This window comes from Ranitomeya imitator, unplaced genomic scaffold, assembly GCF_032444005.1.
Source record: "Ranitomeya imitator isolate aRanImi1 unplaced genomic scaffold, aRanImi1.pri SCAFFOLD_460, whole genome shotgun sequence".
NCBI classification, from domain to species: domain Eukaryota; kingdom Metazoa; phylum Chordata; class Amphibia; order Anura; family Dendrobatidae; genus Ranitomeya; species Ranitomeya imitator.
In genome coordinates, this window is record NW_027194831.1 from 84250 (window position 1) to 106996 (window position 22747).

Here is a 22747-nt window from a genome sequence, read left to right on the forward strand (position 1 = left end):
CAGGGGCATTTAGATGAAATGTAATGATGAAGAGTATAAAACACAACCGTTTAGCAGAGGATGGTTTCGATCCATCGACCTCTGGGTTATGGGCCCAGCACGCTTCCGCTGCGCCACTCTGCTTATGGTGGAGGATGCTCAGAGTTGAAGTCTAATTACTGCCTGCCTTCTGGTCTATGTCATGTAATTTATCAGCCATTTCTTATCTGTTGGCAACTAAATTATTCTTGGTGCTTTGCAAATGTTTGTTTGTTTTTGTTGAAAATCATGTCTCTGTGGCGCAATCGGTTAGCGCGTTCGGCTGTTAACCGAAAGGTTGGCGGTTCGAGTCCACCCAGGGACGTTGCACCCTTTTGCTTCAGTAGTAAGCTACAGTTGAAGAAGTTTTTGCATTTGTGCTAAGCATCTCCCTCAAGTAAAAGCCATTTTGCTGACGATGTTTTGAATTCACGAGACAAACTGGAGAAAAACCTTCTGGATGAGATAGGATAAACAAAACTTCCTTCGAGCCGGAATTGAACCAGCGACCTAAGGATTGCTAATTTAGAGCTACAGTCCTCCGCTCTACCAGCTGAGCTATCGAAGGATTGTTGAAAGCCCACTAGGTTTGGCCATGGGTGCCACGAGCAGGTGGTAAAAATGATTCATTCAACCCAGCGAAAAAGGAATTCAGCAGTAGTATTGGAGAATGCGGGCATCGATCCTTCTACCTCTCGCATGCTAAGCGAGCGCTCTACCACTTGAGCTAATCCCCCAAACCTGGCAAACATATCGTCAGTTTCACGTCACACCAGGTCACAATTTTCATATACAATCACACATGCCATTGCAAGCTTTTTTTTTTTTTTTTTTTTTTTTTAAGTGTGGATTCCATTTTTGCATACTGGAAGAACATTTAAGGAGTCTACAACGTGATTGGTGCCCTACAAATACAGTTGGGCAACTTTCTAGCAACCCCTTTCTATGTACATGGAGAATCAAATTGGGGACAGTGAAAAAAACTTGCATAGTTTGAAGAAAAAAGTTGCGATGTAGCACAATCCCAAAAGAGAACCATTGACCTTTTATGGCTTTGTTTGTTTATAGAAACTGCTGAGAGGTCGTGAAGGCCTTCTGGTCCTTTGGCACAAGTTGATCCAGGATTCAGGGTTTTGACCAGTAATTTTTGAGCCAAAACGCGTTTGCTTTTGACAGAAGCTACACCAACCAGCACAATACCAATGTTTACCTTGGCATTGCTTTTGTATTGCGGACTAACCCTACTAAGTTTCAAACAATAACTGATGAGCAGCAAATGGTTTAGATGAAGTGTTGAAAAAGCTAAGAACGCTTCTCTTCGTTTTTTTCTCCTTTTTGTGGTTGCTAAACTGTAAGAGCATGAGCTTGAACACAAAAGAGAACATTAAAAGAGAATAAACGCAACACCAATGGTGAAAAAGCAAGCCATGCGTTGGCCGGGAATCGAACCCGGGTCAACTGCTTGGAAGGCAGCTATGCTCACCACTATACCACCAACGCTTACGTAAGCGCGCATTTTTTTTTTACATTTTCTGCAATAACAGTAAACGTTCTAGCAAATCCTTTCTAAGTACATGGAGAATCAAACTGGGGGAGAGTGAAAAAAGTTGTGATGTAGCACAATCCCAAGGAGAACCATTGACCTTTTATGGTTTGTTTATAGAAAATTTTGAGACGTCGTAAAGGCCTTCTGGTCCTTTAGCGGCATGAGTTGAACTGGGATTCAGGGTTTTAACCAGTGTTTTTTTGAGCCAATAGGGTTTGCTGTAGACAGGGGCATTTAGATGAAATGTAATGATGAAGAGTATAAAACACAACCGTTTAGCAGAGGATGGTTTCGATCCATCGACCTCTGGGTTATGGGCCCAGCACGCTTCCGCTGCGCCACTCTGCTTATGGTGGAGGATGCTCAGAGTTGAAGTCTAATTACTGCCTGCCTTCTGGTCTATGTCATGTAATTTATCAGCCATTTCTTATCTGTTGGCAACTAAATTATTCTTGGTGCTTTGCAAATGTTTGTTTGTTTTTGTTGAAAAACATGTCTCTGTGGCGCAATCGGTTAGCGCGTTCGGCTGTTAACCGAAAGGTTGGTGGTTCGAGTCCACCCAGGGACGTTGCACCCTTTTGCTTCAGTAGTAAGCTACAGTTGAAGAAGTTTTTGCATTTGTGCTAAGCATCTCCCTCAAGTAAAAGCCATTTTGCTGACGATGTTTTGAATTCACGAGACAAACTGGAGAAAAACCTTCTGGATGAGATAGGATAAACAAAACTTCCTTCGAGCCGGAATTGAACCAGCGACCTAAGGATTGCTAATTTAGAGCTACAGTCCTCCGCTCTACCAGCTGAGCTATCGAAGGATTGTTGAAAGCCCACTAGGTTTGGCCATGGGTGCCACGAGCAGGTGGTAAAAATGATTCATTCAACCCAGCGAAAAAGGAATTCAGCAGTAGTATTGGAGAATGCGGGCATCGATCCCGCTACCTCTCGCATGCTAAGCTAGCGCTCTACCACTTGAGCTAATCCCCCAAACCTGGCAAACATATCGTCAGTTTCACGTCACACCAGGTCACAATTTTCATATACAATCACACATGCCATTGCAAGCTTTTTTTTTTTTTTTTTTTTTTAAGTGTGGATTCCATTTTTGCATACTGGAAGAACATTTAAGGAGTCTACAACGTGATTGGTGCCCTACAAATACAGTTGGGCAACTTTCTAGCAACCCCTTTCTATGTACATGGAGAATCAAATTGGGGACAGTGAAAAAAACTTGCATAGTTTGAAGAAAAAAGTTGCGATGTAGCACAATCCCAAAAGAGAACCATTGACCTTTTATGGCTTTGTTTGTTTATAGAAACTGCTGAGAGGTCGTGAAGGCCTTCTGGTCCTTTGGCACAAGTTGATCCAGGATTCAGGGTTTTGACCAGTAATTTTTGAGCCAAAACGCGTTTGCTTTTGACAGAAGCTACACCAACCAGCACAATACCAATGTTTACCTTGGCATTGCTTTTGTATTGCGGACTAACCCTACTAAGTTTCAAACAATAACTGATGAGCAGCAAATGGTTTAGATGAAGTGTTGAAAAAGCTAAGAACGCTTCTCTTCGTTTTTTTCTCCTTTTTGTGGTTGCTAAACTGTAAGAAAAGAGTAGAGCATGAGCTTGAACACAAAACATTAAAAGAGAATAAACGCAACACCAATGGTGAAAAAGCAAGCCATGCGTTGGCCGGGAATCGAACCCGGGTCAACTGCTTGGAAGGCAGCTATGCTCACCACTATACCACCAACGCTTACGTAAGCGCGCATTTTTTTTTTACATTTTCTGCAATAACAGTAAACGTTCTAGCAAATCCTTTCTAAGTACATGGAGAATCAAACTGGGGGAGAGTGAAAAAAGTTGTGATGTAGCACAATCCCAAGGAGAACCATTGACCTTTTATGGTTTGTTTATAGAAAATTTTGAGACGTCGTAAAGGCCTTCTGGTCCTTTAGCGGCACGAGTTGAACTGGGATTCAGGGTTTTAACCAGTGTTTTTTTGAGCCAAAAGGGTTTGCTGTAGACAGGGGCATTTAGATGAAATGTAATGATGAAGAGTATAAAACACAACCGTTTAGCAGAGGATGGTTTCGATCCATCGACCTCTGGGTTATGGGCCCAGCACGCTTCCGCTGCGCCACTCTGCTTATGGTGGAGGATGCTCAGAGTTGAAGTCTAATTACTGCCTGCCTTCTGGTCTATGTCATGTAATTTATCAGCCATTTCTTATCTGTTGGCAACTAAATTATTCTTGGTGCTTTGCAAATGTTTGTTTGTTTTTGTTGAAAATCATGTCTCTGTGGCGCAATCGGTTAGCGCGTTCGGCTGTTAACCGAAAGGTTGGTGGTTCGAGTCCACCCAGGGACGTTGCACCCTTTTGCTTCAGTAGTAAGCTACAGTTGAAGAAGTTTTTGCATTTGTGCTAAGCATCTCCCTCAAGTAAAAGCCATTTTGCTGACGATGTTTTGAATTCACGAGATAAACTGGAGAAAAACCTTCTGGATGAGATAGGATAAACAAAACTTCCTTCGAGCCGGAATTGAACCAGCGACCTAAGGATTGCTAATTTAGACCTACAGTCCTCCGCTATACCAGCTGAGCTATCGAAGGATTGTTGAAAGCCCGCTAGGTTTGGCCATGGGTGCCACGAGCAGGTGGTAAAAATGATTCATTCAACCCAGCGAAAAAGGAATTCAGCAGTAGTATTGGAGAATGCGGGAATCGATCCCGCTACCTCTCGCATGCTAAGCGAGCGCTCTACCACTTGAGCTAATCCCCCAAACCTGGCAAACATATCGTCAGTTTCACGTCACACCAGGTCACAATTTTCATATACAATCACACATGCCATTGCAAGCTTTTTTTTTTTTTTTTTTTTTTTTTAAGTGTGGATTCCATTTTTGCATACTGGAAGAACATTTAAGGAGTCTACAACGTGATTGGTGCCCTACAAATACAGTTGGGCAACTTTCTAGCAACCCCTTTCTATGTACATGGAGAATCAAATTGGGGACAGTGAAAAAAACTTGCATAGTTTGAAGAAAAAAGTTGCGATGTAGCACAATCCCAAAAGAGAACCATTGACCTTTTATGGCTTTGTTTGTTTATAGAAACTGCTGAGAGGTCGTGAAGGCCTTCTGGTCCTTTGGCACAAGTTGATCCAGGATTCAGGGTTTTGACCAGTAATTTTTGAGCCAAAACGCGTTTGCTTTTGACAGAAGCTACACCAACCAGCACAATACCAATGTTTACCTTGGCATTGCTTTTGTATTGCGGACTAACCCTACTAAGTTTCAAACAATAACTGATGAGCAGCAAATGGTTTAGATGAAGTGTTGAAAAAGCTAAGAACGCTTCTCTTCGTTTTTTTCTCCTTTTTGTGGTTGCTAAACTGTAAGAAAAGAGTAGAGCATGAGCTTGAACACAAAACATTAAAAGAGAATAAACGCAACACCAATGGTGAAAAAGCAAGCCATGCGTTGGCCGGGAATCGAACCCGGGTCAACTGCTTGGAAGGCAGCTATGCTCACCACTATACCACCAACGCTTACGTAAGCGCGCATTTTTTTTTTACATTTTCTGCAATAACAGTAAACGTTCTAGCAAATCCTTTCTAAGTACATGGAGAATCAAACTGGGGGAGAGTGAAAAAAGTTGTGATGTAGCACAATCCCAAGGAGAACCATTGACCTTTTATGGTTTGTTTATAGAAAATTTTGAGACGTCGTAAAGGCCTTCTGGTCCTTTAGCAACACGAGTTGAACTGGGATTCAGGGTTTTAACCAGTGTTTTTTTGAGCCAAAAGGGTTTGCTGTAGACAGGGGCATTTAGATGAAATGTAATGATGAAGAGTATAAAACACAACCGTTTAGCAGAGGATGGTTTCGATCCATCGACCTCTGGGTTATGGGCCCAGCACGCTTCCGCTGCGCCACTCTGCTTATGGTGGAGGATGCTCAGAGTTGAAGTCTAATTACTGCCTGCCTTCTGGTCTATGTCATGTAATTTATCAGCCATTTCTTATCTGTTGGCAACTAAATTATTCTTGGTGCTTTGCAAATGTTTGTTTGTTTTTGTTGAAAATCATGTCTCTGTGGCGCAATCGGTTAGCGCGTTCGGCTGTTAACCGAAAGGTTGGTGGTTCGAGTCCACCCAGGGACGTTGCACCCTTTTGCTTCAGTAGTAAGCTACAGTTGAAGAAGTTTTTGCATTTGTGCTAAGCATCTCCCTCAAGTAAAAGCCATTTTGCTGACGATGTTTTGAATTCACGAGATAAACTGGAGAAAAACCTTCTGGATGAGATAGGATAAACAAAACTTCCTTCGAGCCGGAATTGAACCAGCGACCTAAGGATTGCTAATTTAGAGCTACAGTCCTCCGCTCTACCAGCTGAGCTATCGAAGGATTGTTGAAAGCCCACTAGGTTTGGCCATGGGTGCCACGAGCAGGTGGTAAAAATGATTCATTCAACCCAGCGAAAAAGGAATTCAGCAGTAGTATTGGAGAATGCGGGCATCGATCCCGCTACCTCTCGCATGCTAAGCGAGCGCTCTACCACTTGAGCTAATCCCCCAAACCTGGCAAACATATCGTCAGTTTCACGTCACACCAGGTCACAATTTTCATATACAATCACACATGCCATTGCAAGCTTTTTTTTTTTTTTTTTTTTTTTTAAGTGTGGATTCCATTTTTGCATACTGGAAGAACATTTAAGGAGTCTACAACGTGATTGGTGCCCTACAAATACAGTTGGGCAACTTTCTAGCAACCCCTTTCTATGTACATGGAGAATCAAATTGGGGACAGTGAAAAAAACTTGCATAGTTTGAAGAAAAAAGTTGCGATGTAGCACAATCCCAAAAGAGAACCATTGACCTTTTATGGCTTTGTTTGTTTATAGAAACTGCTGAGAGGTCGTGAAGGCCTTCTGGTCCTTTGGCACAAGTTGATCCAGGATTCAGGGTTTTGACCAGTAATTTTTGAGCCAAAACGCGTTTGCTTTTGACAGAAGCTACACCAACCAGCACAATACCAATGTTTACCTTGGCATTGCTTTTGTATTGCGGACTAACCCTACTAAGTTTCAAACAATAACTGATGAGCAGCAAATGGTTTAGATGAAGTGTTGAAAAAGCTAAGAACGCTTCTCTTCGTTTTTTTCTCCTTTTTGTGGTTGCTAAACTGTAAGAAAAGAGTAGAGCATGAGCTTGAACACAAAACATTAAAAGAGAATAAACGCAACACCAATGGTGAAAAAGCAAGCCATGCGTTGGCCGGGAATCGAACCCGGGTCAACTGCTTGGAAGGCAGCTATGCTCACCACTATACCACCAACGCTTACGTAAGCGCGCATTTTTTTTTTACATTTTCTGCAATAACAGTAAACGTTCTAGCAAATCCTTTCTAAGTACATGGAGAATCAAACTGGGGGAGAGTGAAAAAAGTTGTGATGTAGCACAATCCCAAGGAGAACCATTGACCTTTTATGGTTTGTTTATAGAAAATTTTGAGACGTCGTAAAGGCCTTCTGGTCCTTTAGCGGCACGAGTTGAACTGGGATTCAGGGTTTTAACCAGTGTTTTTTTGAGCCAAAAGGGTTTGCTGTAGACAGGGGCATTTAGATGAAATGTAATGATGAAGAGTATAAAACACAACCGTTTAGCAGAGGATGGTTTCGATCCATCGACCTCTGGGTTATGGGCCCAGCACGCTTCCGCTGCGCCACTCTGCTTATGGTGGAGGATGCTCAGAGTTGAAGTCTAATTACTGCCTGCCTTCTGGTCTATGTCATGTAATTTATCAGCCATTTCTTATCTGTTGGCAACTAAATTATTCTTGGTGCTTTGCAAATGTTTGTTTGTTTTTGTTGAAAATCATGTCTCTGTGGCGCAATCGGTTAGCGCGTTCGGCTGTTAACCGAAAGGTTGGTGGTTCGAGTCCACCCAGGGACGTTGCACCCTTTTGCTTCAGTAGTAAGCTACAGTTGAAGAAGTTTTTGCATTTGTGCTAAGCATCTCCCTCAAGTAAAAGCCATTTTGCTGACGATGTTTTGAATTCACGAGATAAACTGGAGAAAAACCTTCTGGATGAGATAGGATAAACAAAACTTCCTTCGAGCCGGAATTGAACCAGCGACCTAAGGATTGCTAATTTAGAGCTACAGTCCTCCGCTCTACCAGCTGAGCTATCGAAGGATTGTTGAAAGCCCACTAGGTTTGGCCATGGGTGCCACGAGCAGGTGGTAAAAATGATTCATTCAACCCAGCGAAAAAGGAATTCAGCAGTAGTATTGGAGAATGCGGGCATCGATCCCGCTACCTCTCGCATGCTAAGCGAGCGCTCTACCACTTGAGCTAATCCCCCAAACCTGGCAAACATATCGTCAGTTTCACGTCACACCAGGTCACAATTTTCATATACAATCACACATGCCATTGCAAGCTTTTTTTTTATTTTTTTTTTTTTTTAAGTGTGGATTCCATTTTTGCATACTGGAAGAACATTTAAGGAGTCTACAACGTGATTGGTGCCCTACAAATACAGTTGGGCAACTTTCTAGCAACCCCTTTCTATGTACATGGAGAATCAAATTGGGGACAGTGAAAAAAACTTGCATAGTTTGAAGAAAAAAGTTGCGATGTAGCACAATCCCAAAAGAGAACCATTGACCTTTTATGGCTTTGTTTGTTTATAGAAACTGCTGAGAGGTCGTGAAGGCCTTCTGGTCCTTTGGCACAAGTTGATCCAGGATTCAGGGTTTTGACCAGTAATTTTTGAGCCAAAACGCGTTTGCTTTTGACAGAAGCTACACCAACCAGCACAATACCAATGTTTACCTTGGCATTGCTTTTGTATTGCGGACTAACCCTACTAAGTTTCAAACAATAACTGATGAGCAGCAAATGGTTTAGATGAAGTGTTGAAAAAGCTAAGAACGCTTCTCTTCGTTTTTTTCTCCTTTTTGTGGTTGCTAAACTGTAAGAAAAGAGTAGAGCATGAGCTTGAACACAAAACATTAAAAGAGAATAAACGCAACACCAATGGTGAAAAAGCAAGCCATGCGTTGGCCGGGAATCGAACCCGGGTCAACTGCTTGGAAGGCAGCTATGCTCACCACTATACCACCAACGCTTACGTAAGCGCGCATTTTTTTTTTACATTTTCTGCAATAACAGTAAACGTTCTAGCAAATCCTTTCTAAGTACATGGAGAATCAAACTGGGGGAGAGTGAAAAAAGTTGTGATGTAGCACAATCCCAAGGAGAACCATTGACCTTTTATGGTTTGTTTATAGAAAATTTTGAGACGTCGTAAAGGCCTTCTGGTCCTTTAGCGGCACGAGTTGAACTGGGATTCAGGGTTTTAACCAGTGTTTTTTTGAGCCAAAAGGGTTTGCTGTAGACAGGGGCATTTAGATGAAATGTAATGATGAAGAGTATAAAACACAACCGTTTAGCAGAGGATGGTTTCGATCCATCGACCTCTGGGTTATGGGCCCAGCACGCTTCCGCTGCGCCACTCTGCTTATGGTGGAGGATGCTCAGAGTTGAAGTCTAATTACTGCCTGCCTTCTGGTCTATGTCATGTAATTTATCAGCCATTTCTTATCTGTTGGCAACTAAATTATTCTTGGTGCTTTGCAAATGTTTGTTTGTTTTTGTTGAAAATCATGTCTCTGTGGCGCAATCGGTTAGCGCGTTCGGCTGTTAACCGAAAGGTTGGTGGTTCGAGTCCACCCAGGGACGTTGCACCCTTTTGCTTCAGTAGTAAGCTACAGTTGAAGAAGTTTTTGCATTTGTGCTAAGCATCTCCCTCAAGTAAAAGCCATTTTGCTGACGATGTTTTGAATTCACGAGATAAACTGGAGAAAAACCTTCTGGATGAGATAGGATAAACAAAACTTCCTTCGAGCCGGAATTGAACCAGCGACCTAAGGATTGCTAATTTAGAGCTACAGTCCTCCGCTCTACCAGCTGAGCTATCGAAGGATTGTTGAAAGCCCACTAGGTTTGGCCATGGGTGCCACGAGCAGGTGGTAAAAATGATTCATTCAACCCAGCGAAAAAGGAATTCAGCAGTAGTATTGGAGAATGCGGGCATCGATCCCGCTACCTCTCGCATGCTAAGCGAGCGCTCTACCACTTGAGCTAATCCCCCAAACCTGGCAAACATATCGTCAGTTTCACGTCACACCAGGTCACAATTTTCATATACAATCACACATGCCATTGCAAGCTTTTTTTTTATTTTTTTATTTTTTTAAGTGTGGATTCCATTTTTGCATACTGGAAGAACATTTAAGGAGTCTACAACGTGATTGGTGCCCTACAAATACAGTTGGGCAACTTTCTAGCAACCCCTTTCTATGTACATGGAGAATCAAATTGGGGACAGTGAAAAAAACTTGCATAGTTTGAAGAAAAAAGTTGCGATGTAGCACAATCCCAAAAGAGAACCATTGACCTTTTATGGCTTTGTTTGTTTATAGAAACTGCTGAGAGGTCGTGAAGGCCTTCTGGTCCTTTGGCACAAGTTGATCCAGGATTCAGGGTTTTGACCAGTAATTTTTGAGCCAAAACGCGTTTGCTTTTGACAGAAGCTACACCAACCAGCACAATACCAATGTTTACCTTGGCATTGCTTTTGTATTGCGGACTAACCCTACTAAGTTTCAAACAATAACTGATGAGCAGCAAATGGTTTAGATGAAGTGTTGAAAAAGCTAAGAACGCTTCTCTTCGTTTTTTTCTCCTTTTTGTGGTTGCTAAACTGTAAGAAAAGAGTAGAGCATGAGCTTGAACACAAAACATTAAAAGAGAATAAACGCAACACCAATGGTGAAAAAGCAAGCCATGCGTTGGCCGGGAATCGAACCCGGGTCAACTGCTTGGAAGGCAGCTATGCTCACCACTATACCACCAACGCTTACGTAAGCGCGCATTTTTTTTTTACATTTTCTGCAATAACAGTAAACGTTCTAGCAAATCCTTTCTAAGTACATGGAGAATCAAACTGGGGGAGAGTGAAAAAAGTTGTGATGTAGCACAATCCCAAGGAGAACCATTGACCTTTTATGGTTTGTTTATAGAAAATTTTGAGACGTCGTAAAGGCCTTCTGGTCCTTTAGCGGCACGAGTTGAACTGGGATTCAGGGTTTTAACCAGTGTTTTTTTGAGCCAAAAGGGTTTGCTGTAGACAGGGGCATTTAGATGAAATGTAATGATGAAGAGTATAAAACACAACCGTTTAGCAGAGGATGGTTTCGATCCATCGACCTCTGGGTTATGGGCCCAGCACGCTTCCGCTGCGCCACTCTGCTTATGGTGGAGGATGCTCAGAGTTGAAGTCTAATTACTGCCTGCCTTCTGGTCTATGTCATGTAATTTATCAGCCATTTCTTATCTGTTGGCAACTAAATTATTCTTGGTGCTTTGCAAATGTTTGTTTGTTTTTGTTGAAAATCATGTCTCTGTGGCGCAATCGGTTAGCGCGTTCGGCTGTTAACCGAAAGGTTGGTGGTTCGAGTCCACCCAGGGACGTTGCACCCTTTTGCTTCAGTAGTAAGCTACAGTTGAAGAAGTTTTTGCATTTGTGCTAAGCATCTCCCTCAAGTAAAAGCCATTTTGCTGACGATGTTTTGAATTCACGAGATAAACTGGAGAAAAACCTTCTGGATGAGATAGGATAAACAAAACTTCCTTCGAGCCGGAATTGAACCAGCGACCTAAGGATTGCTAATTTAGAGCTACAGTCCTCCGCTCTACCAGCTGAGCTATCGAAGGATTGTTGAAAGCCCACTAGGTTTGGCCATGGGTGCCACGAGCAGGTGGTAAAAATGATTCATTCAACCCAGCGAAAAAGGAATTCAGCAGTAGTATTGGAGAATGCGGGCATCGATCCCGCTACCTCTCGCATGCTAAGCGAGCGCTCTACCACTTGAGCTAATCCCCCAAACCTGGCAAACATATCGTCAGTTTCACGTCACACCAGGTCACAATTTTCATATACAATCACACATGCCATTGCAAGCTTTTTTTTTATTTTTTTATTTTTTTAAGTGTGGATTCCATTTTTGCATACTGGAAGAACATTTAAGGAGTCTACAACGTGATTGGTGCCCTACAAATACAGTTGGGCAACTTTCTAGCAACCCCTTTCTATGTACATGGAGAATCAAATTGGGGACAGTGAAAAAAACTTGCATAGTTTGAAGAAAAAAGTTGCGATGTAGCACAATCCCAAAAGAGAACCATTGACCTTTTATGGCTTTGTTTGTTTATAGAAACTGCTGAGAGGTCGTGAAGGCCTTCTGGTCCTTTGGCACAAGTTGATCCAGGATTCAGGGTTTTGACCAGTAATTTTTGAGCCAAAACGCGTTTGCTTTTGACAGAAGCTACACCAACCAGCACAATACCAATGTTTACCTTGGCATTGCTTTTGTATTGCGGACTAACCCTACTAAGTTTCAAACAATAACTGATGAGCAGCAAATGGTTTAGATGAAGTGTTGAAAAAGCTAAGAACGCTTCTCTTCGTTTTTTTCTCCTTTTTGTGGTTGCTAAACTGTAAGAAAAGAGTAGAGCATGAGCTTGAACACAAAACATTAAAAGAGAATAAACGCAACACCAATGGTGAAAAAGCAAGCCATGCGTTGGCCGGGAATCGAACCCGGGTCAACTGCTTGGAAGGCAGCTATGCTCACCACTATACCACCAACGCTTACGTAAGCGCGCATTTTTTTTTTACATTTTCTGCAATAACAGTAAACGTTCTAGCAAATCCTTTCTAAGTACATGGAGAATCAAACTGGGGGAGAGTGAAAAAAGTTGTGATGTAGCACAATCCCAAGGAGAACCATTGACCTTTTATGGTTTGTTTATAGAAAATTTTGAGACGTCGTAAAGGCCTTCTGGTCCTTTAGCGGCACGAGTTGAACTGGGATTCAGGGTTTTAACCAGTGTTTTTTTGAGCCAAAAGGGTTTGCTGTAGACAGGGGCATTTAGATGAAATGTAATGATGAAGAGTATAAAACACAACCGTTTAGCAGAGGATGGTTTCGATCCATCGACCTCTGGGTTATGGGCCCAGCACGCTTCCGCTGCGCCACTCTGCTTATGGTGGAGGATGCTCAGAGTTGAAGTCTAATTACTGCCTGCCTTCTGGTCTATGTCATGTAATTTATCAGCCATTTCTTATCTGTTGGCAACTAAATTATTCTTGGTGCTTTGCAAATGTTTGTTTGTTTTTGTTGAAAATCATGTCTCTGTGGCGCAATCGGTTAGCGCGTTCGGCTGTTAACCGAAAGGTTGGTGGTTCGAGTCCACCCAGGGACGTTGCACCCTTTTGCTTCAGTAGTAAGCTACAGTTGAAGAAGTTTTTGCATTTGTGCTAAGCATCTCCCTCAAGTAAAAGCCATTTTGCTGACGATGTTTTGAATTCACGAGATAAACTGGAGAAAAACCTTCTGGATGAGATAGGATAAACAAAACTTCCTTCGAGCCGGAATTGAACCAGCGACCTAAGGATTGCTAATTTAGAGCTACAGTCCTCCGCTCTACCAGCTGAGCTATCGAAGGATTGTTGAAAGCCCACTAGGTTTGGCCATGGGTGCCACGAGCAGGTGGTAAAAATGATTCATTCAACCCAGCGAAAAAGGAATTCAGCAGTAGTATTGGAGAATGCGGGCATCGATCCCGCTACCTCTCGCATGCTAAGCGAGCGCTCTACCACTTGAGCTAATCCCCCAAACCTGGCAAACATATCGTCAGTTTCACGTCACACCAGGTCACAATTTTCATATACAATCACACATGCCATTGCAAGCTTTTTTTTTATTTTTTTATTTTTTTAAGTGTGGATTCCATTTTTGCATACTGGAAGAACATTTAAGGAGTCTACAACGTGATTGGTGCCCTACAAATACAGTTGGGCAACTTTCTAGCAACCCCTTTCTATGTACATGGAGAATCAAATTGGGGACAGTGAAAAAAACTTGCATAGTTTGAAGAAAAAAGTTGCGATGTAGCACAATCCCAAAAGAGAACCATTGACCTTTTATGGCTTTGTTTGTTTATAGAAACTGCTGAGAGGTCGTGAAGGCCTTCTGGTCCTTTGGCACAAGTTGATCCAGGATTCAGGGTTTTGACCAGTAATTTTTGAGCCAAAACGCGTTTGCTTTTGACAGAAGCTACACCAACCAGCACAATACCAATGTTTACCTTGGCATTGCTTTTGTATTGCGGACTAACCCTACTAAGTTTCAAACAATAACTGATGAGCAGCAAATGGTTTAGATGAAGTGTTGAAAAAGCTAAGAACGCTTCTCTTCGTTTTTTTCTCCTTTTTGTGGTTGCTAAACTGTAAGAAAAGAGTAGAGCATGAGCTTGAACACAAAACATTAAAAGAGAATAAACGCAACACCAATGGTGAAAAAGCAAGCCATGCGTTGGCCGGGAATCGAACCCGGGTCAACTGCTTGGAAGGCAGCTATGCTCACCACTATACCACCAACGCTTACGTAAGTGCGCATTTTTTTTTTACATTTTCTGCAATAACAGTAAACATTCTAGCAAATCCTTTCTAAGTACATGGAGAATCAAACTGGGGGAGAGTGAAAAAAGTTGTGATGTAGCACAATCCCAAGGAGAACCATTGACCTTTTATGGTTTGTTTATAGAAAATTTTGAGACGTCGTAAAGGCCTTCTGGTCCTTTAGCGGCACGAGTTGAACTGGGATTCAGGGTTTTAACCAGTGTTTTTTTGAGCCAAAAGGGTTTGCTGTAGACAGGGGCATTTAGATGAAATGTAATGATGAAGAGTATAAAACACAACCGTTTAGCAGAGGATGGTTTCGATCCATCGACCTCTGGGTTATGGGCCCAGCACGCTTCCGCTGCGCCACTCTGCTTATGGTGGAGGATGCTCAGAGTTGAAGTCTAATTACTGCCTGCCTTCTGGTCTATGTCATGTAATTTATCAGCCATTTCTTATCTGTTGGCAACTAAATTATTCTTGGTGCTTTGCAAATGTTTGTTTGTTTTTGTTGAAAATCATGTCTCTGTGGCGCAATCGGTTAGCGCGTTCGGCTGTTAACCGAAAGGTTGGTGGTTCGAGTCCACCCAGGGACGTTGCACCCTTTTGCTTCAGTAGTAAGCTACAGTTGAAGAAGTTTTTGCATTTGTGCTAAGCATCTCCCTCAAGTAAAAGCCATTTTGCTGACGATGTTTTGAATTCACGAGACAAACTGGAGAAAAACCTTCTGGATGAGATAGGATAAACAAAACTTCCTTCGAGCCGGAATTGAACCAGCGACCTAAGGATTGCTAATTTAGAGCTACAGTCCTCCGCTCTACCAGCTGAGCTATCGAAGGATTGTTGAAAGCCCACTAGGTTTGGCCATGGGTGCCACGAGCAGGTGGTAAAAATGATTCATTCAACCCAGCGAAAAAGGAATTCAGCAGTAGTATTGGAGAATGCGGGCATCGATCCCGCTACCTCTCGCATGCTAAGCGAGCGCTCTACCACTTGAGCTAATCCCCCAAACCTGGCAAACATATCGTCAGTTTCACGTCACACCAGGTCACAATTTTCATATACAATCACACATGCCATTGCAAGCTTTTTTTTTTTTTTTTTTTTTTTTTTTTTTAAGTGTGGATTCCATTTTTGCATACTGGAAGAACATTTAAGGAGTCTACAACGTGATTGGTGCCCTACAAATACAGTTGGGCAACTTTCTAGCAACCCCTTTCTATGTACATGGAGAATCAAATTGGGGACAGTGAAAAAAACTTGCATAGTTTGAAGAAAAAAGTTGCGATGTAGCACAATCCCAAAAGAGAACCATTGACCTTTTATGGCTTTGTTTGTTTATAGAAACTGCTGAGAGGTCGTGAAGGCCTTCTGGTCCTTTGGCACAAGTTGATCCAGGATTCAGGGTTTTGACCAGTAATTTTTGAGCCAAAACGCGTTTGCTTTTGACAGAAGCTACACCAACCAGCACAATACCAATGTTTACCTTGGCATTGCTTTTGTATTGCGGACTAACCCTACTAAGTTTCAAACAATAACTGATGAGCAGCAAATGGTTTAGATGAAGTGTTGAAAAAGCTAAGAACGCTTCTCTTCGTTTTTTTCTCCTTTTTGTGGTTGCTAAACTGTAAGAAAAGAGTAGAGCATGAGCTTGAACACAAAACATTAAAAGAGAATAAACGCAACACCAATGGTGAAAAAGCAAGCCATGCGTTGGCCGGGAATCGAACCCGGGTCAACTGCTTGGAAGGCAGCTATGCTCACCACTATACCACCAACGCTTACGTAAGCGCGCATTTTTTTTTTACATTTTCTGCAATAACAGTAAACGTTCTAGCAAATCCTTTCTAAGTACATGGAGAATCAAACTGGGGGAGAGTGAAAAAAGTTGTGATGTAGCACAATCCCAAGGAGAACCATTGACCTTTTATGGTTTGTTTATAGAAAATTTTGAGACGTCGTAAAGGCCTTCTGGTCCTTTAGCGGCACGAGTTGAACTGGGATTCAGGGTTTTAACCAGTGTTTTTTTGAGCCAAAAGGGTTTGCTGTAGACAGGGGCATTTAGATGAAATGTAATGATGAAGAGTATAAAACACAACCGTTTAGCAGAGGATGGTTTCGATCCATCGACCTCTGGGTTATGGGCCCAGCACGCTTCCGCTGCGCCACTCTGCTTATGGTGGAGGATGCTCAGAGTTGAAGTCTAATTACTGCCTGCCTTCTGGTCTATGTCATGTAATTTATCAGCCATTTCTTATCTGTTGGCAACTAAATTATTCTTGGTGCTTTGCAAATGTTTGTTTGTTTTTGTTGAAAATCATGTCTCTGTGGCGCAATCGGTTAGCGCGTTCGGCTGTTAACCGAAAGGTTGGTGGTTCGAGTCCACCCAGGGACGTTGCACCCTTTTGCTTCAGTAGTAAGCTACAGTTGAAGAAGTTTTTGCATTTGTGCTAAGCATCTCCCTCAAGTAAAAGCCATTTTGCTGACGATGTTTTGAATTCACGAGATAAACTGGAGAAAAACCTTCTGGATGAGATAGGATAAACAAAACTTCCTTCGAGCCGGAATTGAACCAGCGACCTAAGGATTGCTAATTTAGAGCTACAGTCCTCCGCTCTACCAGCTGAGCTATCGAAGGATTGTTGAAAGCCCACTAGGTTTGGCCATGGGTGCCACGAGCAGGTGGTAAAAATGATTCATTCAACCCAGCGAAAAAGGAATTCAGCAGTAGTATTGGAGAATGCGGGCATCGATCCCGCTACCTCTCGCATGCTAAGCGAGCGCTCTACCACTTGAGCTAATCCCCCAAACCTGGCAAACATATCGTCAGTTTCACGTCACACCAGGTCACAATTTTCATATACAATCACACATGCCATTGCAAGCTTTTTTTTTTTTTTTTTTTTTTTTTAAGTGTGGATTCCATTTTTGCATACTGGAAGAACATTTAAGGAGTCTACAACGTGATTGGTGCCCTACAAATACAGTTGGGCAACTTTCTAGCAACCTCTTTCTATGTACATGGAGAATCAAATTGGGGACAGTGAAAAAAACTTGCATAGTTTGAAGAAAAAAGTTGCGATGTAGCACAATCCCAAAAGAGAACCATTGACCTTTTATGGCTTTGTTTGTTTATAGAAACTGCTGAGAGGTCGTGAAGGCCTTCTGGTCCTTTGGCACAAGTTGATCCAGGATTCAGGGTTTTGACCAGTAATTTTTGAGCCAAAACGCGTTTGCTTTTGACAGAAGCTACACCAACCAGCACAATACCAATGTTTACCTTGGCATTGCTTTTGTATTGCGGACTAACCCTACTAAGTTTCAAACAATAACTGATGAGCAGCAAATGGTTTAGATGAAGTGTTGAAAAAGCTAAGAACGCTTCTCTTCGTTTTTTTCTCCTTTTTGTGGTTGCTAAACTGTAAGAAAAGAGTAGAGCATGAGCTTGAACACAAAACATTAAAAGAGAATAAACGCAACACCAATGGTGAAAAAGCAAGCCATGCGTTGGCCGGGAATCGAACCCGGGTCAACTGCTTGGAAGGCAGCTATGCTCACCACTATACCACCAACGCTTACGTAAGCGCGCATTTTTTTTTTACATTTTCTGCAATAACAGTAAACGTTCTAGCAAATCCTTTCTAAGTACATGGAGAATCAAACTGGGGGAGAGTGAAAAAAGTTGTGATGTAGCACAATCCCAAGGAGAACCATTGACCTTTTATGGTTTGTTTATAGAAAATTTTGAGACGTCGTAAAGGCCTTCTGGTCCTTTAGCGGCACGAGTTGAACTGGGATTCAGGGTTTTAACCAGTGTTTTTTTGAGCCAAAAGGGTTTGCTGTAGACAGGGGCATTTAGATGAAATGTAATGATGAAGAGTATAAAACACAACCGTTTAGCAGAGGATGGTTTCGATCCATCGACCTCTGGGTTATGGGCCCAGCACGCTTCCGCTGCGCCACTCTGCTTATGGTGGAGGATGCTCAGAGTTGAAGTCTAATTACTGCCTGCCTTCTGGTCTATGTCATGTAATTTATCAGCCATTTCTTATCTGTTGGCAACTAAATTATTCTTGGTGCTTTGCAAATGTTTGTTTGTTTTTGTTGAAAATCATGTCTCTGTGGCGCAATCGGTTAGCGCGTTCGGCTGTTAACCGAAAGGTTGGTGGTTCGAGTCCACCCAGGGACGTTGCACCCTTTTGCTTCAGTAGTAAGCTACAGTTGAAGAAGTTTTTGCATTTGTGCTAAGCATCTCCCTCAAGTAAAAGCCATTTTGCTGACGATGTTTTGAATTCACGAGATAAACTGGAGAAAAACCTTCTGGATGAGATAGGATAAACAAAACTTCCTTCGAGCCGGAATTGAACCAGCGACCTAAGGATTGCTAATTTAGAGCTACAGTCCTCCGCTCTACCAGCTGAGCTATCGAAGGATTGTTGAAAGCCCACTAGGTTTGGCCATGGGTGCCACGAGCAGGTGGTAAAAATGATTCATTCAACCCAGCGAAAAAGGAATTCAGCAGTAGTATTGGAGAATGCGGGCATCGATCCCGCTACCTCTCGCATGCTAAGCGAGCGCTCTACCACTTGAGCTAATCCCCCAAACCTAGCAAACATATCGTCAGTTTCACGTCACACCAGGTCACAATTTTCATATACAATCACACATGCCATTGCAAGCTTTTTTTTTTTTTTTTTTTTTTTTTAAGTGTGGATTCCATTTTTGCATACTGGAAGAACATTTAAGGAGTCTACAACGTGATTGGTGCCCTACAAATACAGTTGGGCAACTTTCTAGCAACCCCTTTCTATGTACATGGAGAATCAAATTGGGGACAGTGAAAAAAACTTGCATAGTTTGAAGAAAAAAGTTGCGATGTAGCACAATCCCAAAAGAGAACCATTGACCTTTTATGGCTTTGTTTGTTTATAGAAACTGCTGAGAGGTCGTGAAGGCCTTCTGGTCCTTTGGCACAAGTTGATCCAGGATTCAGGGTTTTGACCAGTAATTTTTGAGCCAAAACGCGTTTGCTTTTGACAGAAGCTACACCAACCAGCACAATACCAATGTTTACCTTGGCATTGCTTTTGTATTGCGGACTAACCCTACTAAGTTTCAAACAATAACTGATGAGCAGCAAATGGTTTAGATGAAGTGTTGAAAAAGCTAAGAACGCTTCTCTTCGTTTTTTTCTCCTTTTTGTGGTTGCTAAACTGTAAGAAAAGAGTAGAGCATGAGCTTGAACACAAAACATTAAAAGAGAATAAACGCAACACCAATGGTGAAAAAGCAAGCCATGCGTTGGCCGGGAATCGAACCCGGGTCAACTGCTTGGAAGGCAGCTATGCTCACCACTATACCACCAACGCTTACGTAAGCGCGCATTTTTTTTTTACATTTTCTGCAATAACAGTAAACGTTCTAGCAAATCCTTTCTAAGTACATGGAGAATCAAACTGGGGGAGAGTGAAAAAAGTTGTGATGTAGCACAATCCCAAGGAGAACCATTGACCTTTTATGGTTTGTTTATAGAAAATTTTGAGACGTCGTAAAGGCCTTCTGGTCCTTTAGCGGCACGAGTTGAACTGGGATTCAGGGTTTTAACCAGTGTTTTTTTGAGCCAAAAGGGTTTGCTGTAGACAGGGGCATTTAGATGAAATGTAATGATGAAGAGTATAAAACACAACCGTTTAGCAGAGGATGGTTTCGATCCATCGACCTCTGGGTTATGGGCCCAGCACGCTTCCGCTGCGCCACTCTGCTTATGGTGGAGGATGCTCAGAGTTGAAGTCTAATTACTGCCTGCCTTCTGGTCTATGTCATGTAATTTATCAGCCATTTCTTATCTGTTGGCAACTAAATTATTCTTGGTGCTTTGCAAATGTTTGTTTGTTTTTGTTGAAAATCATGTCTCTGTGGCGCAATCGGTTAGCGCGTTCGGCTGTTAACCGAAAGGTTGGTGGTTCGAGTCCACCCAGGGACGTTGCACCCTTTTGCTTCAGTAGTAAGCTACAGTTGAAGAAGTTTTTGCATTTGTGCTAAGCATCTCCCTCAAGTAAAAGCCATTTTGCTGACGATGTTTTGAATTCACGAGATAAACTGGAGAAAAACCTTCTGGATGAGATAGGATAAACAAAACTTCCTTCGAGCCGGAATTGAACCAGCGACCTAAGGATTGCTAATTTAGAGCTACAGTCCTCCGCTCTACCAGCTGAGCTATCGAAGGATTGTTGAAAGCCCACTAGGTTTGGCCATGGGTGCCACGAGCAGGTGGTAAAAATGATTCATTCAACCCAGCGAAAAAGGAATTCAGCAGTAGTATTGGAGAATGCGGGCATCGATCCCGCTACCTCTCGCATGCTAAGCGAGCGCTCTACCACTTGAGCTAATCCCCCAAACCTGGCAAACATATCGTCAGTTTCACGTCACACCAGGTCACAATTTTCATATACAATCACACATGCCATTGCAAGCTTTTTTTTTTTTTTTTTTTTAAGTGTGGATTCCATTTTTGCATACTGGAAGAACATTTAAGGAGTCTACAACGTGATTGGTGCCCTACAAATACAGTTGGGCAACTTTCTAGCAACCCCTTTCTATGTACATGGAGAATCAAATTGGGGACAGTGAAAAAAACTTGCATAGTTTGAAGAAAAAAGTTGCGATGTAGCACAATCCCAAAAGAGAACCATTGACCTTTTATGGCTTTGTTTGTTTATAGAAACTGCTGAGAGGTCGTGAAGGCCTTCTGGTCCTTTGGCACAAGTTGATCCAGGATTCAGGGTTTTGACCAGTAATTTTTGAGCCAAAACGCGTTTGCTTTTGACAGAAGCTACACCAACCAGCACAATACCAATGTTTACCTTGGCATTGCTTTTGTATTGCGGACTAACCCTACTAAGTTTCAAACAATAACTGATGAGCAGCAAATGGTTTAGATGAAGTGTTGAAAAAGCTAAGAACGCTTCTCTTCGTTTTTTTCTCCTTTTTGTGGTTGCTAAACTGTAAGAAAAGAGTAGAGCATGAGCTTGAACACAAAACATTAAAAGAGAATAAACGCAACACCAATGGTGAAAAAGCAAGCCATGCGTTGGCCGGGAATCGAACCCGGGTCAACTGCTTGGAAGGCAGCTATGCTCACCACTATACCACCAACGCTTACGTAAGCGCGCATTTTTTTTTTACATTTTCTGCAATAACAGTAAACGTTCTAGCAAATCCTTTCTAAGTACATGGAGAATCAAACTGGGGGAGAGTGAAAAAAGTTGTGATGTAGCACAATCCCAAGGAGAACCATTGACCTTTTATGGTTTGTTTATAGAAAATTTTGAGACGTCGTAAAGGCCTTCTGGTCCTTTAGCGGCACAAGTTGAACTGGGATTCAGGGTTTTAACCAGTGTTTTTTTGAGCCAAAAGGGTTTGCTGTAGACAGGGGCATTTAGATGAAATGTAATGATGAAGAGTATAAAACACAACCGTTTAGCAGAGGATGGTTTCGATCCATCGACCTCTGGGTTATGGGCCCAGCACGCTTCCGCTGCGCCACTCTGCTTATGGTGGAGGATGCTCAGAGTTGAAGTCTAATTACTGCCTGCCTTCTGGTCTATGTCATGTAATTTATCAGCCATTTCTTATCTGTTGGCAACTAAATTATTCTTGGTGCTTTGCAAATGTTTGTTTGTTTTTGTTGAAAATCATGTCTCTGTGGCGCAATCGGTTAGCGCGTTCGGCTGTTAACCGAAAGGTTGGTGGTTCGAGTCCACCCAGGGACGTTGCACCCTTTTGCTTCAGTAGTAAGCTACAGTTGAAGAAGTTTTTGCATTTGTGCTAAGCATCTCCCTCAAGTAAAAGCCATTTTGCTGACGATGTTTTGAATTCACGAGATAAACTGGAGAAAAACCTTCTGGATGAGATAGGATAAACAAAACTTCCTTCGAGCCGGAATTGAACCAGCGACCTAAGGATTGCTAATTTAGAGCTACAGTCCTCCGCTCTACCAGCTGAGCTATCGAAGGATTGTTGAAAGCCCACTAGGTTTGGCCATGGGTGCCACGAGCAGGTGGTAAAAATGATTCATTCAACCCAGCGAAAAAGGAATTCAGCAGTAGTATTGGAGAATGCGGGCATCGATCCCGCTACCTCTCGCATGCTAAGCGAGCGCTCTACCACTTGAGCTAATCCCCCAAACCTGGCAAACATATCGTCAGTTTCACGTCACACCAGGTCACAATTTTCATATACAATCACACATGCCATTGCAAGCTTTTTTTTTTTTTTTTTTTTAAGTGTGGATTCCATTTTTGCATACTGGAAGAACATTTAAGGAGTCTACAACGTGATTGGTGCCCTACAAATACAGTTGGGCAACTTTCTAGCAACCCCTTTCTATGTACATGGAGAATCAAATTGGGGACAGTGAAAAAAACTTGCATAGTTTGAAGAAAAAAGTTGCGATGTAGCACAATCCCAAAAGAGAACCATTGACCTTTTATGGCTTTGTTTGTTTATAGAAACTGCTGAGAGGTCGTGAAGGCCTTCTGGTCCTTTGGCACAAGTTGATCCAGGATTCAGGGTTTTGACCAGTAATTTTTGAGCCAAAACGCGTTTGCTTTTGACAGAAGCTACACCAACCAGCACAATACCAATGTTTACCTTGG

General features: G+C 42.3%; 13 non-coding genes across 13 annotated transcripts; 12 read left to right on the forward strand and 1 right to left on the reverse strand.

Annotated features, from left to right (window-relative positions):
* Positions 1-2058: 2058 nt before the first annotated feature.
* On the forward strand, positions 2059-2132 carry TRNAN-GUU (transfer RNA asparagine (anticodon GUU)). The gene has a single exon. It is a non-coding gene; the product is annotated as a tRNA-Asn (tRNA).
* Positions 2133-3849: 1717 nt separating this feature from the next.
* Positions 3850-3923, forward strand: TRNAN-GUU (transfer RNA asparagine (anticodon GUU)). The gene has a single exon. It is a non-coding gene; the product is annotated as a tRNA-Asn (tRNA).
* A 339-nt stretch (positions 3924-4262) lies between these two features.
* Positions 4263-4335, reverse strand: TRNAA-AGC (transfer RNA alanine (anticodon AGC)). Its single transcript has one exon. It is a non-coding gene; the product is annotated as a tRNA-Ala (tRNA).
* Positions 4336-5643: 1308 nt separating this feature from the next.
* Positions 5644-5717, forward strand: TRNAN-GUU (transfer RNA asparagine (anticodon GUU)). Its single transcript has one exon. It is a non-coding gene; the product is annotated as a tRNA-Asn (tRNA).
* Positions 5718-7436: 1719 nt separating this feature from the next.
* On the forward strand, positions 7437-7510 carry TRNAN-GUU (transfer RNA asparagine (anticodon GUU)). The gene has a single exon. It is a non-coding gene; the product is annotated as a tRNA-Asn (tRNA).
* Positions 7511-9230: 1720 nt separating this feature from the next.
* On the forward strand, positions 9231-9304 carry TRNAN-GUU (transfer RNA asparagine (anticodon GUU)). The gene has a single exon. It is a non-coding gene; the product is annotated as a tRNA-Asn (tRNA).
* Positions 9305-11024: 1720 nt separating this feature from the next.
* On the forward strand, positions 11025-11098 carry TRNAN-GUU (transfer RNA asparagine (anticodon GUU)). Its single transcript has one exon. It is a non-coding gene; the product is annotated as a tRNA-Asn (tRNA).
* A 1720-nt stretch (positions 11099-12818) lies between these two features.
* Positions 12819-12892, forward strand: TRNAN-GUU (transfer RNA asparagine (anticodon GUU)). The gene has a single exon. It is a non-coding gene; the product is annotated as a tRNA-Asn (tRNA).
* A 1720-nt stretch (positions 12893-14612) lies between these two features.
* TRNAN-GUU (transfer RNA asparagine (anticodon GUU)) lies at positions 14613-14686 on the forward strand. Its single transcript has one exon. It is a non-coding gene; the product is annotated as a tRNA-Asn (tRNA).
* Positions 14687-16411: 1725 nt separating this feature from the next.
* Positions 16412-16485, forward strand: TRNAN-GUU (transfer RNA asparagine (anticodon GUU)). The gene has a single exon. It is a non-coding gene; the product is annotated as a tRNA-Asn (tRNA).
* A 1720-nt stretch (positions 16486-18205) lies between these two features.
* On the forward strand, positions 18206-18279 carry TRNAN-GUU (transfer RNA asparagine (anticodon GUU)). The gene has a single exon. It is a non-coding gene; the product is annotated as a tRNA-Asn (tRNA).
* Positions 18280-19999: 1720 nt separating this feature from the next.
* Positions 20000-20073, forward strand: TRNAN-GUU (transfer RNA asparagine (anticodon GUU)). Its single transcript has one exon. It is a non-coding gene; the product is annotated as a tRNA-Asn (tRNA).
* Positions 20074-21788: 1715 nt separating this feature from the next.
* Positions 21789-21862, forward strand: TRNAN-GUU (transfer RNA asparagine (anticodon GUU)). The gene has a single exon. It is a non-coding gene; the product is annotated as a tRNA-Asn (tRNA).
* The last annotated feature ends 885 nt before the right edge of the window (positions 21863-22747 follow it).